Source organism: Budorcas taxicolor, chromosome 4 (genome assembly GCF_023091745.1).
Source record: "Budorcas taxicolor isolate Tak-1 chromosome 4, Takin1.1, whole genome shotgun sequence".
Lineage (NCBI taxonomy): Eukaryota > Metazoa > Chordata > Mammalia > Artiodactyla > Bovidae > Budorcas > Budorcas taxicolor.
Genome location: NC_068913.1, coordinates 72,637,174 through 72,652,743, shown reverse-complemented (window position 1 = coordinate 72,652,743; position 15,570 = coordinate 72,637,174).

Genomic DNA, 15,570 nt, shown 5'->3' with positions numbered 1-15,570 from the left:
GGTAGATTCTTTACAATTTGCACCACCAGGGAAGCCCAAGGGTACCTAGGATACATTACAAATTCAACCAAGTGAATAAACAAGCTAAAGAGTGATAATTTTGTTAATTCTCTTAAAATTAAGTACTTCTGCAGAATTCAGATATTCTGGTTTTCTTTCATGACTCTCCAGGCACGATTTAACTGATAATTTCTTTTCTTTCAGTGAATCTACTGTTTCAGTTTTATAATTGGTGCCCTAACAAATTGCTGCCCTAACAAATTGCTACAAACATGGTGGCTTTACACAGATTTACTTTATAATTCTGGAGGTTAGAAGTCCAGAATGGGTCTCACTAGGCTAAAATCAAGACAGCAGCAGGGCTACATTCCTGCAGGTTTCTAGTTGCCCGCTTTCCTTGACTGGTGGCCCCTTCCACCTTCAAAGCAGCAATGGCAGGTTGAGCCTTTCTCACCTCACATCATTCTGACTCTGCTCCTACGGTCACATCTCCTTCTCTGACCCTGACCCTGCCACTTCCCAATTTTATTAATAAGGGTCTTGCCCACCTGGGTAATCCAGGAACTCTTCTCACTCAACGTCCTTAACTCCGTCACCTCTGCAGAGTCCCTCTCATCATGTAAGGTAACATATTTATGGTTTCTGAGGATTAGGATATAGACAATTTGGGGGGGCCATTATTATTCTGTGAACTGCACTTACTTGGCAAGGTTGTTGGGAGAATTAAAAGTAAAGATATATAAAATATAGGGGTCATGGAGACTGTTCAGTGATGAAAGCTGACGTTAAAAGACATGCAAACAGGAAAAGATGCTCAGTATCACTAGTTATTTGAGAAATGCAAATCAAAACTACAATGAGTCATGTGGATATATGGCAAAACTGATACAATATTGCAAAGTAATTAGCCTCCAATTAAAATAAATAAATATATATTAAAAAATAAAAATAGAAAAAAAAACTCCAGTGAGGTATTACCTTACACCAGTCAGAATGGCCATCATTAAGTCTACAAATAATAAATGCTGGAGAGGGTGTGGAGAAAAGGGATCTCTTTTATACACTGTTGGTAGGAATATAAATCAGTGTAGCCGCAGTATGGAAGCTCCTTAAAAAACTAAACCTAGAATTACCATATGATCCAGCAATCCCACTCCTGGGATTCAGAGAAAACTCTAATATATTATTAGAAAACTCTCATATATTCAGAGGAAACTCTAATTCAAAAGGATATATGCACCCATGTTCATAGCAGCACTGTTTACCACAGCCAAGGAACGGAAGCAGCCTAAATGTCCACTGACAGATAAATGGGTAAAAAAGCTGTGGTATATATATATACTATAGAATATTACTCTGCCATAAAAAAGAATGAAATAATGCCATTTGCAGCATGGATGAACCAAGAGACTAGCATATTAAGTGAAGTAAGTCAAAGAAAAACAAATATCATATGATGTTACTTATATGTGAAGTCTTAAAAAATGATACAAATGAGCTTATTTACAAAACACAAATAGACATAGAAAACAAATTTACGGTTACCAAAGAGCATACAGGGAGTGGGGTGATAAATTAGGTGTTTGAGATTTACAAATACACACTACTATACATAAAATAGATAACCAATGAAGATACCTTGTAATATTCAATATCTTGTAATAACCTATAATGGAAAAGAATCTGAAAAAGAATATATGTATATATTTATAACTGAATCACTTTGCTATACTCCTGAAGCTAATACAACATTGTAAATTATACTTCAATTTTTAAAAAAATTATTTGAAAAAAAGGAAAAAATTATAATTTTAAATTTAAAAAATACAAGTCTAGCACACAAGGTCTAAAGTTCAACAATTTCTGTGCCCTTTCAGTTTCTCCTTGGAAGGATTTAGAGAAGAGTGTTCTCTTGAATCTTGTTCTTTTGCCAGTCTATTCTCTACTCTGTTTACGGCAGTAAGGTAACCTTGGCCAGAGAAAACAGGTACAGATGGGTGGTTAGCAGTGGTCTAGAGGAAGGAGAGAAAAATGATAAAACTAGTTTACTTTGGGGATGATAAAGAGCATTCAAGGATATGACAAGCATTCATGGTTCACAAAGTGTTTTCCCAGGTCAGAGTCCTGGGAGCAGAATTGACCATGATGATAGCAACAAAACAGCATTTCTCTGGCTTAAACTCAGCCTGCAGCATTGCAGGACCCCTAACACTCACCCCCGGCCCCACAAGAACCTTCTGGTTCCAGCCGAGACCCAGGGCAACATACCCCTGCCGCAGATGGGTTCCTAATCGCTGCTCCCCAGCAGTGGACCCCACCTGTGCTCCCCAACACATGGAACCTTCCTTCCCCCTCTGCTGATGTGCTGGCAGCCTCAGAGAAGCCTGGGACACTAGGGCCAAGTCCAGAGCCAGGCCACTGTCAGGCCCATGCACAGCTAAACTCCAGACTGCCATGTCTATCTGTTCCGGGTCTCAGGACTGGAGTACACTGTTCCTGCCACCACCCACATGCCAGTTCTGCAGGACTGTGTGGCTTTGTTTTCCACTGAAGTCACCACGCCTCACTATGGTCCCTTCCTCCACTTCCTCCCACCACACTGTGAGCGGCTCAAGGACACTGTTCTGGTCCTTGTTTACGTGCACGTCTATTGCAACAGCATTCCAGCAGATGGCAGTCTAGAGACTGGAGGAAGGGGTGCCTTTGCTGCTGCAGCTGCTATCACTTCAGTCGTGTCCGACTCTGTGCGACCCCATAGACGGCAGCCCACTAGGCTCCTCTGTCCCCGGGATTCTCCAGGCAAGACCACTGGAGTGGGTTGCCATTTCCTTCTCCAAGTAATTCACAAAAAGCTGCCCTAAAGACTAGCATTGAGGTTCAAGAGGGAGGGGACATATGTACACCAATGGCTAATTCATGTTGATGTATGGCAGAAATCAAACCAATGTTGTAAAGCAATCATAAGTCAATTTAAATATATATATATATACATATATATATACACATATAAGAGACCAGCAGCAGCATCCCTGCCATGGTGGGACCTTGAGACTTTAGTATCCCTCTCCTGGTACACGTGAGGTGGATTCAACCCTGTGCTCTCAACTTCTGATACCATCCTCAGCACAAAGGAAAGAGAGAGTAAGTGCTAGCCTCGATCAGCACAGAGACACTCAGTATGACCCCCACCCAGGCAAAAGCAGAGAAGTGCCCCTGTTGAGCTGCCCAGCGGGGGTGGAGAGATGGGGGGTTTGGGTAGTACCATCCCATCCCTCCTTTCGATCCCTGGCACCTTTCCTGGAGAAAGTGTCTCTCCCTGGAATGCAGGAAGGATGAAGACTCCCACTCTCCTTTCTGCCCCACCCCCAGCTGCTACCCTTCAGAAGGTCCCAGGTTGGTTTCATTTTCCCAGGTAGTAGATGTTTCTCCTTTTCTGGCTCAATGACTCCTTGAGGCATTGCAAACAAGGGGGTGCCTATACAGTCCTTGATGAGTGACATACAAGTTTCCACCGGTGGCCTTGAATGCGCTCAAACTAGAACGGTGAGGCATGAGCAAGCTCAGGCTGCCTGTTCTTATAAAATGAGTCACACCGAGAAGAGAGTGTGAAATATTCAACAGCACAGCCTGGAACACTCTGATGGTTTACATACCAGTCCCTCCTTGCCCTGGGAAGCAGGGGATGAGCAGTATGGTATGGCTGGAAGTCACAGACCCTCGGGCATCGAGGGAAGAGCCAGGGTGTCGCTACAGAGAACAAGCTGTCAGTCACCTATTACATTAATTAGTGGCTTTATGGATCAGTGGAAGGGGTGACACTAGAGAAAGAGATGGTTTCTGTGAAGGACCAGTCTGTGTAGGGAATGAGCTAGTTAGTGACTGACAAAGAAGTTAATGGTGAAATTAGTGGTAAAACTAATGAGAAACTGGCTATGAGCAGGAACTCCACAGCATCAGCAAAGGGATCCCTGCAATGGAAAATCCTTCCAGACCTTCTTTGACCTTTCTTCCCAGGGCTGTGAGGAGATGACGTGTGCACTTGTGCACACACGGGCATGCATACACACGCTCAGTGGAAGTGGGGCTCTTAGGAGATTCTGTACATCATTGTCAGAGAGCAGTTTCAGGAAGATGCCTGTGTTCTCTATTTCCTAACTTTTTCTCTGAAATGGAGCAAGTCATGGCTATCCCATTGCTTTCCAACCACTGCTTTCTGGAAAGATTAACAACTGTAACAGTGTTATAGAGAAGAATCTGTTTGTCATTAAGTCACGTCCAACTCTTGCAACCCTATGGATGGTAGCCTGTCAGGCTCCTCTGTCCATGGGATTCTCCAGGAAAGAATACTGGAGTGAGTTGCCATTTCCTTCTTCAGGGGATCTTCCCAACCCAGGAATCGAAGCCGGGTCTCCTGCATTGCAGGCAGGCAGATACTATACCAACTGAGATACGAGGGAAGCCCACAGGGGAGAGTAGAAGTATTTAATTATTTACAGAGTTCTTTGCCGTCACTTTCATTTGTTTTTCTCCACAGCACCCTGGTACTGATGGCTTCAGATAGGATAATGTATAGGAAAGAGTTGAAAGTAAGAAAGTCAGAGGATATTATTATATCATTTAATAATAGTCATAATGATATAATAGTCATAATGATATAATAATAACCTCTGACTTTCTGTACTTTAAACTCTTTCCTATACATTATCCCATCTGAAGCCATCAGTACCAGGGTGCTGTGGAGAAAAACAAATGAAAGTGATGGCAAAGAACTCTGTAAATAATTAAATACCAATCATTCATCCTGGCAGTGTGCTAAAGGAAAATAGCCTTGGGCAATTTTCAGGGCTTTCTCCATAAATAAGCCACTATAAAATCTATTAACGTCAGTCCTGTTTTTAAATTGTTGTTCTGTCTTTTAAAAATGTTGCTGTGCTAAACTGTAAGGAGCAGAGCCAAGGTTTCAAAACAAGTGGCTAGAGAGGGCTTAGAACAGTCTCCTTAGGCAGGAACAAAGAGTACAGCAATCACATTTAATTGCACCAACCCCTCACAAAGTCATTGTATGACACTGGCTTTTTCCCTGACCTTTTAGTCAGTATGCAGAGTCATGCTTCTCCTGGGGAGACCTTCCTCCCACCCCTGCCAACCTCATGCCATCTCACACTCCCTGGCAGGAAACTTCACCCAAGAGATGTTTTCCCTATCCTTTTTAACAACAGGGATAATTAGCACATAATCTAAAACATAAAAAGGCACCTACATTTTGACTTGTTTTCCAAAAGAAAGAAGCTAGGTATAGTAGTTAATTTTGTTGCTTGCCTTCTGTCTATGAGCTAATAGTACCTTACAAATTTGCAGGTTAGTGGTAGCAGATTGCACTTTTTGTCACTTTGATGTCTAGCTTATTTAATCATGCTTTAAAAAAAACACTAATGGTTCTGTCTCCACCCTCAAGAAATGTCAAATCTTTTGATAGGAAATGGGCGAAGTCTTGAGTCTGAGCTGAAAGAAAAAGATTCCCTCTATGTCAACTCCAAGACCCATAGATCAGGGTGGAGGGATGATTCCTCAAGACATCTGGGGATAAAGCCACCTTGGCTCTAAGGGGCATCTTGGGGAAAATTACATCCTTTCTGCATGCTTACACCCAAAGAGCTATGCCACCAAAGGGTTATAGTGCTGGCCCGGGACCCCTAGAGTGAGCCAAGGGACAGAGATTTCCTTCTTGGAGTGACTCAGGACCCAAGGCATGATGGCAAACCAGTGATGGAGAGTATATCACTGACTTCAAGTCATCAAAACCTCTTACTTGGGTGGCCAGAGGTCCTGTCAGATGTGAATGGGTGCTATAAAGAGAATTAAACCAGGGGGTGGATAGGGGGAAATGCCATCTTAAATATATGAGCCAAAAGCAGGGGGTGGGTAGGGGGAAATGCCATCTTAAATACGTGAGCCAGGCCACGAAGGGAGAAGAGAATTCTCAGCAGAAGGAGTGACTAGTGAAAGTCTCCATGATGGTTCCTGGAACTGTTAGGAAACTGCTTTGACTAGAGTGAAGTGAGTGGATTAAAGAGTGGAGGATAAAATAGGAAAAATAACCAGAAGCCCAGTATCATCAATGAAATGGTAGTGATATGAATTGTAGAAGTGTGATCGTGAAGATGGTGAGAAAGGATCTGTTCAAATACATTTTGAAGGTAAAGCCAAAAGAAGTTGTTGAACTGGATTTGACGATGAAATCTGGGAGAGGAGAGTCTAGGATTTCTCTAGTATTTGGCTTGAGTGACTGGCCAGCAAAGACACTGGATGAAATGGGTCAGACTGGAGAAACAGGTTTTGGAGGGAAAGTAAAAGTTAGGTTGTTGGTATGTCGAGCTTGAGACACTTGTCAGATGATGAAGAGGAGGTGTCAAACAGGAGCTGGACAGGGAGGCTGGAGTTGAGGGGAGAGGTCAGGGAGTCGATGCTAATCTGAGAGTCATAGTGTAGAGATGGTATCCAAAGCCACAGGGCTGGAATGAGATCCCCAAGGGAGTGGGCATAACCAAAGGAGACGTCCAAACCCAGCCCTGGAGAATAATCCAGTAACAGACCCTGGGGGTGAGGATTCAGCAGAGACCAAGGAGGAGAAGGCAGGGAGGTGGGAGGTAAGTCAGAAGAGAGCACCGAGACGAGAGGGTTTCAGCTGAACTAGGTTGAATCAACCGAGGCAATGACAGTCAAGATGGATGAAGACGGCGAACCAACTGGCCATTAAAACTGGCGACATGGAAAAAAGAATGTTTGTCAGGGGACAGGGTGGGAATAAAAGACTGATGAGAAAGGAAACAGGAGAGGCAGAGACGGTGAGTACAGTCAACTCATGAATTTTTCTGTGAATGGAAATAGAGAAATCGGGCAGAAACTGGAGGTGATGTAGGGTCCAAGGAGGATTTTTTTTTTAATGGGAGCTATTGAAGCATGTTTATTTGCTAGTGGCAATGGTTCAGTAGAAAAGAAAAGAAAAACGCACAGAGGTCCAGACTAATCCCCGCCCCCCCCCCAAATAGTCTAGTTTCTCAAAGCTCTTATATTCCAGACGTGTGCTCCCCATTCTTGCCCACCTGCTTCGCCAAAGTCTGTAATATAAACCGGTAAGGATCCCAGCTTCGCAGCACGTAGATGACAACAGCAAGCAGTGTCTGTACTCGCATGTCCAAGTTTCTCTTGTAAATTTTGACCTTATTATATCATGATGTTTTGCAACAGTAGTTTACATTTAAGTTTTGTGTACGTTCTTATTAAAAAACGAAAACAACAGGAAAATGACAAAGCCATGGGATCTTAAGAGTAGGACACAACTGACTACACTAACCGGTGGGTGACTTGGATTTCAATAGCGACACCTAGTGGCGATAAGTAGCACTAGCTGAAAAGAATTTAATTCCTGACTGAGCCAATTTTCCGTTTTTTTCTTCCTCAGGTGACAGCAGCTAGATTGACATTTTCTATTGAACAAACATCCCTAAAAGGCCTTCGAGTCATCTGAGGGTGGAAGTTCCCAGAGAAGGCAAAAAGTCATTTTCCTGTTGGGCAGGATGGGGGCTCAGAGTCATAATTTAATTTTAGTAAAAGGGATAAATTATTTATTCATCCTCTGAGCATAAATCCTCTTTGGGTAATTTAGGGTGCTGGGTTCTCCCCTGACTTGAATTTTCTGAAGGGCAGCTTGAGCAGTTACAGACAATTCTCTTGCTATATAAACTGGGAGGAGGACCAGAAGGAACTCTGGCCAACCGAGGGTCTCTCACCTTATGGCTTTGAACTACAGAATAAAGGCCATAGTAGGTGTTCACATCCAATGAATGTTAGTTAATTCTTAACGTATAACCTCTCCCAAGACCCCTAATGGAGCACAACACTCAATTTTAAATATAACTTTGAAATTTCATCTTTTCTGCCAATAGCTGATACTACAAAAGCTCCTCAAGAATCTGCAATTCTCCAGATGGGACAACTCACGCAGGCCCATCAGTGTCACAATCCATCATATTCTCAGTCCCTATTTTAAATAATGAAAAGGGTAAACCGTGCAAATAGATGGAAACAAAACGATAAAGAGAGAAAGGCACACAACTGAAAAAAAATGTTTCTACACTGAAGTATTAACCATAATAATATCATGAAAGGTTATCACACATATGGAAATATTACAGGGAGTAGAAGACAACTAAAATTCATGGGCTGGACTTGCAAATCAACATCCCAGTTGCATTCTGAGGCAAATAAAACATGAAGCACAGTACTGGTAACCCTCTAAAGGGGCAGTACTTGGGTTTCCAACTTCTTTGTGAAAACTGAATTCTTCCCATCTTATTCTAAGCTGGTGCGTATTTTGGTATTAGCTTTACTCTTGGCTTTGTTTAGTGTCTAGGGGAAATTTTATGCTTGGTTGGAAACTGTGCATTGTTTATACTCTAGAGGATGCCCCTCTGGGGGTTACCAGATTCTGATTCTATGGGAGTTGTTTTGTCACTCTGTAAATTGTAGGTTATTGATGGCAATGCAAGATAATTCTTGTCTGAAGGAAAGTGAAAGCATTAGTCGCTCAGTCATGTTCAGCTCTTTGCAGTTCCACGGACTAACCTGCCAGGCTCCTCTGTCCATGGAATTCTCCAGGCAAGAATACTAGACTGGGTAGCCATTCCTGCCTCCAGGGGAATCTTCCCAACCAAGGGATAGAAACTGTCTCCTGCATTGCAGGTGGATTCTTTACCATCTGAGCCATCAGGGAAGCCCAATTATTGTCTATAGACATGCAAATTCTGTCCTGTCTGGTGGAGGTTTAATTGACCACCTTCTCCCTCCACGATACGGGCCAATGTTGCCTCTGTTTTGTACATTCATTTCAACATTCCTGATCTAGAAATATATTTTCAACTTCTCCCTTAAACTGTCAGCTCCTTACCAGTTTCCTCATTGGGAAAATCTTTAGCACATTTTCACTTTTATTTATGTATTTATGTCATACTTTGATCATGACTCTTGCTCATGAATTATACTCCACAAATATATAGTAGGGACTGAAAGTTCTATAAAGGCTACAGAATAGTATAGGAAAATGTTTATGATAATGAAATAAGAGGATGGGTGCTTTTCTTTTCAAAATTCTCTTTCCCAGTTAAACCCCCCAAAATGAGAAAGGTTAAAATTTGCAACAAGTAAGTGAGTGCTTCATAACATCTTTTCAGCTTAAGTTCTTTAGAAGTCTTCTTTTCCCTGTGAGATATTATATGCCAAAGAACGAACTTAATAATTAAGGAATATGCACTTACTCTATGCTTTACACCGTCCTTGGTGCAATGATGAAAGCATAAGTATAAGATGGGGTCCTTGGCCCAAATAAGTTTAATATGGAAACCTATTAGCTCAAAGGTGGCTTCTCCAAGTTTGAGTAACAAGGAATGATTTCCATGTGGAGAAAAGGTGTCAGAATTTCAGAGCCCCCACTTTGCCCATCTACTTCCTGATTCATCCTCCCCTACCAGAGATTCCCAGCTTCACCCCACACTGACTTGGGGAAGGGGACCTCCCTGATCTGTCTCTAATGCTCTGTCACAATCATGGATGTGATTTGTCCCTTAATTCCTGATAAGCCTAGTGAGATCTAGCTGTAGCAAACACAGACACAAATATACAACTAGATTGGACATAAAATTATATGGTAGCAGAGTACACAATACCGCTGTTATCTCTTACAACAGTTGCAAGTCTGGGGGCTCCCAAGACTACCGTCAGTTCCACCAGGATTTATAGAACTCACCGAACACTGTGATAGTCACTGTGATAGTTTGTTTGTTTTTTAAAATTAAAAAAAAAGGATAGAGATTTAAATCAGCAAAGAAAAGAGACAGGTGGCAGAGGCCAGAAAAATTGTTCTGTCTCAGCGGAGCTGTGGACGGTGCTAACTTTCCTGGCAACGATGTGTGACAATATGCATGGAGGGTGGACAATACGCCAACCAGGGCAGCTCACGGTTATTACTGGGACGCAGTCACATGAATGTAGCTGACTGCCCAAGTGGCTGACCTTTAGTCTCCAGCCCCTCTGGAGGTGTAACAGACACTGCATGGCCTGGAGCCCTCACCAGAAATCACAGTGTTAAGACTATCTGATGTGATCCAAGACTCTCAGGGCAACAGAAACCCTCTCATCAAGCAGCATATTCCCAGAACCTAGAAATCAGGAGCTCAGGGCAAAGGCCAGACCTCTGTGGGTCAGGTTAGCTCTGTCCATGTACATAGGCAGAAAAGCTCATCGTCCTTCACCGAGCAGGAACTCTTCTGAGCTGTTAATAGGAAAATGAGTCCAGACAGAGACACAAATCCCCTTCTATCAACACGAAAGCTTGACTTGTCCTTCTAGGCAGGAGCCTAAAGTTCTACCTCCTTCTGAGAAGGCCCATCCCCCCGTAGTGGAGACTTGATTCACTGCCTTGAATGCACTACTCTAAGAATTCAGCAGAACAGTGCATATGACATTGCTCCCATGTTCACTGAAAGAATTCATGCACATGAGAAGAAAACACATTTTGTTCAGCGTATAATGGGAACCAAGAGTACCTGTGACTGTGGGTCTGTGGCTCCCACCCCTAAAGAAACCCTTCCTCTGCTTCTGTTCACTCCACCTTGTCCTAGCTCCCATCCCTCTGTTTGTTGGGCTTACAAACATTCAGGCTGTTGAACAGCATTTCCACAGATAATGAATGGCCTGAGCTGAGTCACTGCAGTGGACTCAGTGCCCAGGGTGACTCTGGCATGGAAAATACAGGCCAAGAAATGACCAGCGTTTTCTTTGGTGTGAGGCCTGAGGCCCTGCACTTGTGACCCCAAGAACTGCTATAACCTTTCTGATGTTACCAGGATCTTAGAGAATCTGCCTACTATCTCTTTATTATTCATCACCTTTTTCATGGGGGCCTTGCTTGTACAGTCCATCAAGACTTAAAATTTTTTTTTAATATTTAAAAAAGTACGAAATAGTAATTATAATTAAAGGTAACTGCTAATTAATAATTTATAGTTAAATATAAAATTTTAAAGTTAAATTGATTATAAAAGATAAGATTTGCTCATTTTAAGTGAAACAACCCAAATATATAAAAACATATATTAATCTCCAGTTTTTCTCCATTTTTACACCTGAGGTAATCAAAGGTAATAGTTGATATATATATGAATATGTGCAAATATGGATAGGTTATTTTGCAGTTTGATGTTTACAGATGTAGGCTCATAGCATACACGCTGCTCAGCAATTTGCTTTTTTCACATAATAATATATATCTCCAGGTCAATGGATATATTTGTTAGGATATAAGCTTGGCTGCTATATCAAAGATTTATAAAATACTGAAACTTAAGTGAGACAGAAGTTTCTATATCAGGAATGGTTATTTTTACGTTTCAGCTTGACTGGGCTAAGGGATACCCAGATAGCTGGTAAAACATTATTTCTGGACATGTCTCTGAGAGTATTTCCAGGAAAGATTAGCACCACCAAAGGGTGAACTGAGTGAAACAGATTGCCATCCCCAGTGCCGGTGGGTGTCGCCCCATCTGTTGGAGCCCAAATGCTCACAATCCCCACTCCTGCTGGACTGCCTTCCCTCTCCCAGCCTGCACCTACAGCCCCATGGGGAGTTTTCTCGGATAAACTGACAGAGAAGGAGAAAACTTAGGCCTGGCTTACAGCTCTGTGCCTGATATGCAGGTACACCCCAGAGTAAATGGCCTTTCTGGGACGTCCCTGAAGGAGAGTGATGAGGGAAAGTGCTCTCAGTGTGCAGAATTTCAGACAGGGCACCTACCTGTTCACTTCACTTAGAAGGAAAAATGGCCAGACGTGTGATCATACACCAGTTTATGGGCTGTGGCCAATGGCTCGGCAGGATGGTCACGGACTAGTCAACTTGAAGATACAGCAATAGGTATTATCTAGAGCAGAGGGAAAGGACTGAAAAAAACACCCACACCCCCAAAACAGAGACTCAGGAACCTGTGAGGCGCCATCAAAAGGTTGGATGTACATGCAATTGGAAATCCAAGAGAAGAGGAGGAGAAAACAGCACAGAAAAAAACTTAGAAAAATAAATGGCTAAAAACTTCATAGACTTGGTGAAAGACAGAAATTTAGAGATTCATTCAATAACCTTAGCCAACCCAAAACAGGATAAAAATTTTAAAGCTGCCTAAACACTTCATAATCAAATTGCCAAAAAGAGGAAGGAGAAAGTGAGAAAGAGGGAGGGGACAGGGGATGAGAAGAGGAAGAAGGAGGAGGGGAAGGAGGAGGAGAAAGGGAGGAAAATAAAGATAGAAATTTTTAAAGCAGTTATAGATAAATGGCACATGACATTGTGGGAATCATCATGAAATTCTCGTTAGAAACCACAAAGATATTCTCATCAGAAAACATAGACAATGAAACAATATATTTAAAATGATGAAAGAAAAAAAAAACTGACTACCTAGAATTTTATATCCTGAAAAAAAGTCCAGAATGAAAGTGAAATAAAAAACATTCTCAGAGGAAAAAAACTAATGGAATTTGTCTCCTGCAAGCCTGCTCTGAAAGAAATGTCAAAGGAAGTCCTTCAGGCTGAAGGGGAAATATACCAGAAGGAACTCTGTGTCTATGGAGTGAAGGAAAAGCAACAGGTGGTAACTGTTAATATAAAATATATGTAAATATGAAATATTTTTCCCTCCTGAGTTCTTTAAAACACTAAATAAACTAATAAATCCATTTTAAATATGAATACATACACAAGTTAAAAGCAAAGGATGGATGAAGATATACCACGAAAAGCACTGTAGATTTCAGAACAAGGAATTCTACCAAGAACAGAAATCATATTACATAATGCTGAAAGGTTAATTGACAGAATCGTAATTGTGTGTGTACCTAATAAAAGAACTTCAAATTGTGTGAAGCAAAGACTGCTGGAATTGCAAGAAGAAAGAGATAAATCCACAATTATAATTGATTTCAACGCTCCTTTCAATAATTGTTAGAATAAGTACACAGAAGCTGATAAAAAAAATGGAAGACCTAAAAGACACTATCAACCAGCTGAACCTAACTTTCATTTGTAGAACTCTACCCCGACCCCAGCGGTACACGCACATGGAACACTCACCAAGGTAAAACACTTTCTGAGTCCTCAAACAAGTATTAACACATTTGAAAGAACTGGAATCGTACAAAGTATGCTCCAAAACCATAATGGAACTAAACTAAAAATTGAAATCCTAGCTTTCTGTTGATAGGTTGATTATGCCAAAGCCTTTGACTGTGTGGATCACAGCAAACTGTGGAAAATTCTTCAAGAGGTGGGAATACCAGACCACCTGACCTGCCTCCTGAGAAATTTGTTTTCAGGTCAAGAAGCAACAGTTAGAACCAGACATGGAACAACAGACTGGTTCCAAATCAGGTAAGGAGTACGTCAAGGCTGTATATTGTCACCCTGCTTATTTAACTCATATGCAGAGTACATCATGAGAAGTGCTGGGCTGGAAGACGCACAAGCTGGAATCAAGATTGCCAGGAGAACTATCAATAACCTCAGACATGCAGATGACACCACCCTTATGGCAGACAGTGAAGAAGAACTAAAGAGTCTTTTGTTGAAAGTTAAAGAGGAGAGTGAAAAAGCTGGCTTAAAACTCAACATTCAAAAAACGAAGATCATGGCATCTGGTTCCATCACTTCATGGCAAATAGATGGGGAAACAGCAGAAACAGTGACAGACTTTATTTTGGGGGGCTCCAAAATCACTGCAGATGGTGACTGCAGCCATGAAATTAAAAGACACTTACTCCTTGGAAGAAAAGCTATGACCAACCTAGACAGCATATTAAAAAGCAGAGACATTACTTTGCAAACAAAGGTCCATCTAGTCAAAGCTATGGTTTTTCCAGTAGTCATATGGATGTGTGAGATGGACCATAGAGAAAGCTGAGTGCCGAAGAATTGATGCTTTTGAACTGTGGTGTTGGAGAAGACTCTTGAGAGTCCCTTGGACAGCAAGGAGATCCAACCAGTCCATCCTAAAGGAAATCAGTCCTGAATATTCATTGGAAGGACTGATGCTGAAGCTGAAAGTCCAATACGCTGGCCACCTGGTGTGAAAAACTGACTCCTTGGAAAAGACCCTGATGCTGAGAAAGATTGAAGGCAGGAAGAGAAGGGGATGACAGAGGATGAGATGGTTGTATGGCATCACCGACTCGATGAACATGAGTTTGAGCAAGCTCCAGGAGCTGGTGATGGACAGGAAAGCCCAGAGTGCTGCAGTCCGTGGAGTTGCAAAGAGTCAGACATGACTGAGTGACTAAACTGAACTGAGGTTGAAATCCAAATATTTGTTAATTCAAATTTAATGAGTATTGCCTGAGTGTTTCCCAAAAGATTTTAGCAAAGCAAAGTCCCATGTATAAGAGTGTTTCCTGGAGACAACTTCTTTCTTCAGAGGTGGTCTGGAGGACAAATGAGATTCATGAGTGATTTCTTTGGTCCAAAGACCTTAGAAAGGAAGTATTAATATGTACCACAATAGAAACAGCATGGGACTTGGAGCTAACCAGTTGTGTGACATTAAGGAAAACACTCAGCCTCTGTAAGTTTCACTACCCCTTACCTGTAGCCAAAAGTCACTCCTAAAGTCTCCAGAGTCTGACTATTGGGCTTCTAATCTAGCCACCATCACTGACTAATAGGTGATCTCGGGCAAATTAACTAACCTCCTTGTGCTTCAGTTTCATCACCTGTAGAGTAACAGCAACGATGATTTAGGTCCTAGTTTTCCTGGGACAGCCCTAGCTCATGTTTGTTGTTCTGCTATAATTATTAACAGTGTCCTCGTTTGGGTGACAAATTATATGCCCACCCTGATAAACAGTGCTAAATATCTTTGAAAGTTGTTGAGGGGATTAAGTCAGTTCATATGTATAAAGTTCTAGAATGGTGCTAGGCAGTCAGGCTCATATCTATCCTTTCAGTATGTCTGAGTGCTTGCTACAGTCCAGATGTTTTCCTAGGTGCTAGGGTTTGATGGGGAACAGAACAAAAACACACTCAGAGTCTGACATAGTGGTTAAGTGCATGGGCTCCGATGCTAGACTCCTAGAACATGAACCCTGGCTCTAGTCTCCATTAGCTGTGTGATCTTGAGCAAGCAATTTTAGTCCACACCTGTCAAATGAGTTGTTAGTAAGAGTAAATAGGTTAATATTTGCAGAACAGTGTAGACCAATAGCATTCATAGTAAATGCTATATGAATATTTGTTAGATAAATAAAGACAACTAACGTTCCAGATGTTAGGAAGGCTAAGTACTTTGGTATATGAGATACGTATATGCACTTGTACTGGAGACTTACCTTTTTGAACTAAAGTTGTTCATTCACTGGTTTTAAAAAAAAAAAGAAAGAGCAAGACTCCTCCAAGGGTGAATCAATGGTTCCTTCGTTTCTAGAGACAGAGACTTCCAGGAACTTTTAGGTTACAATTTTTTCTAACTAAAA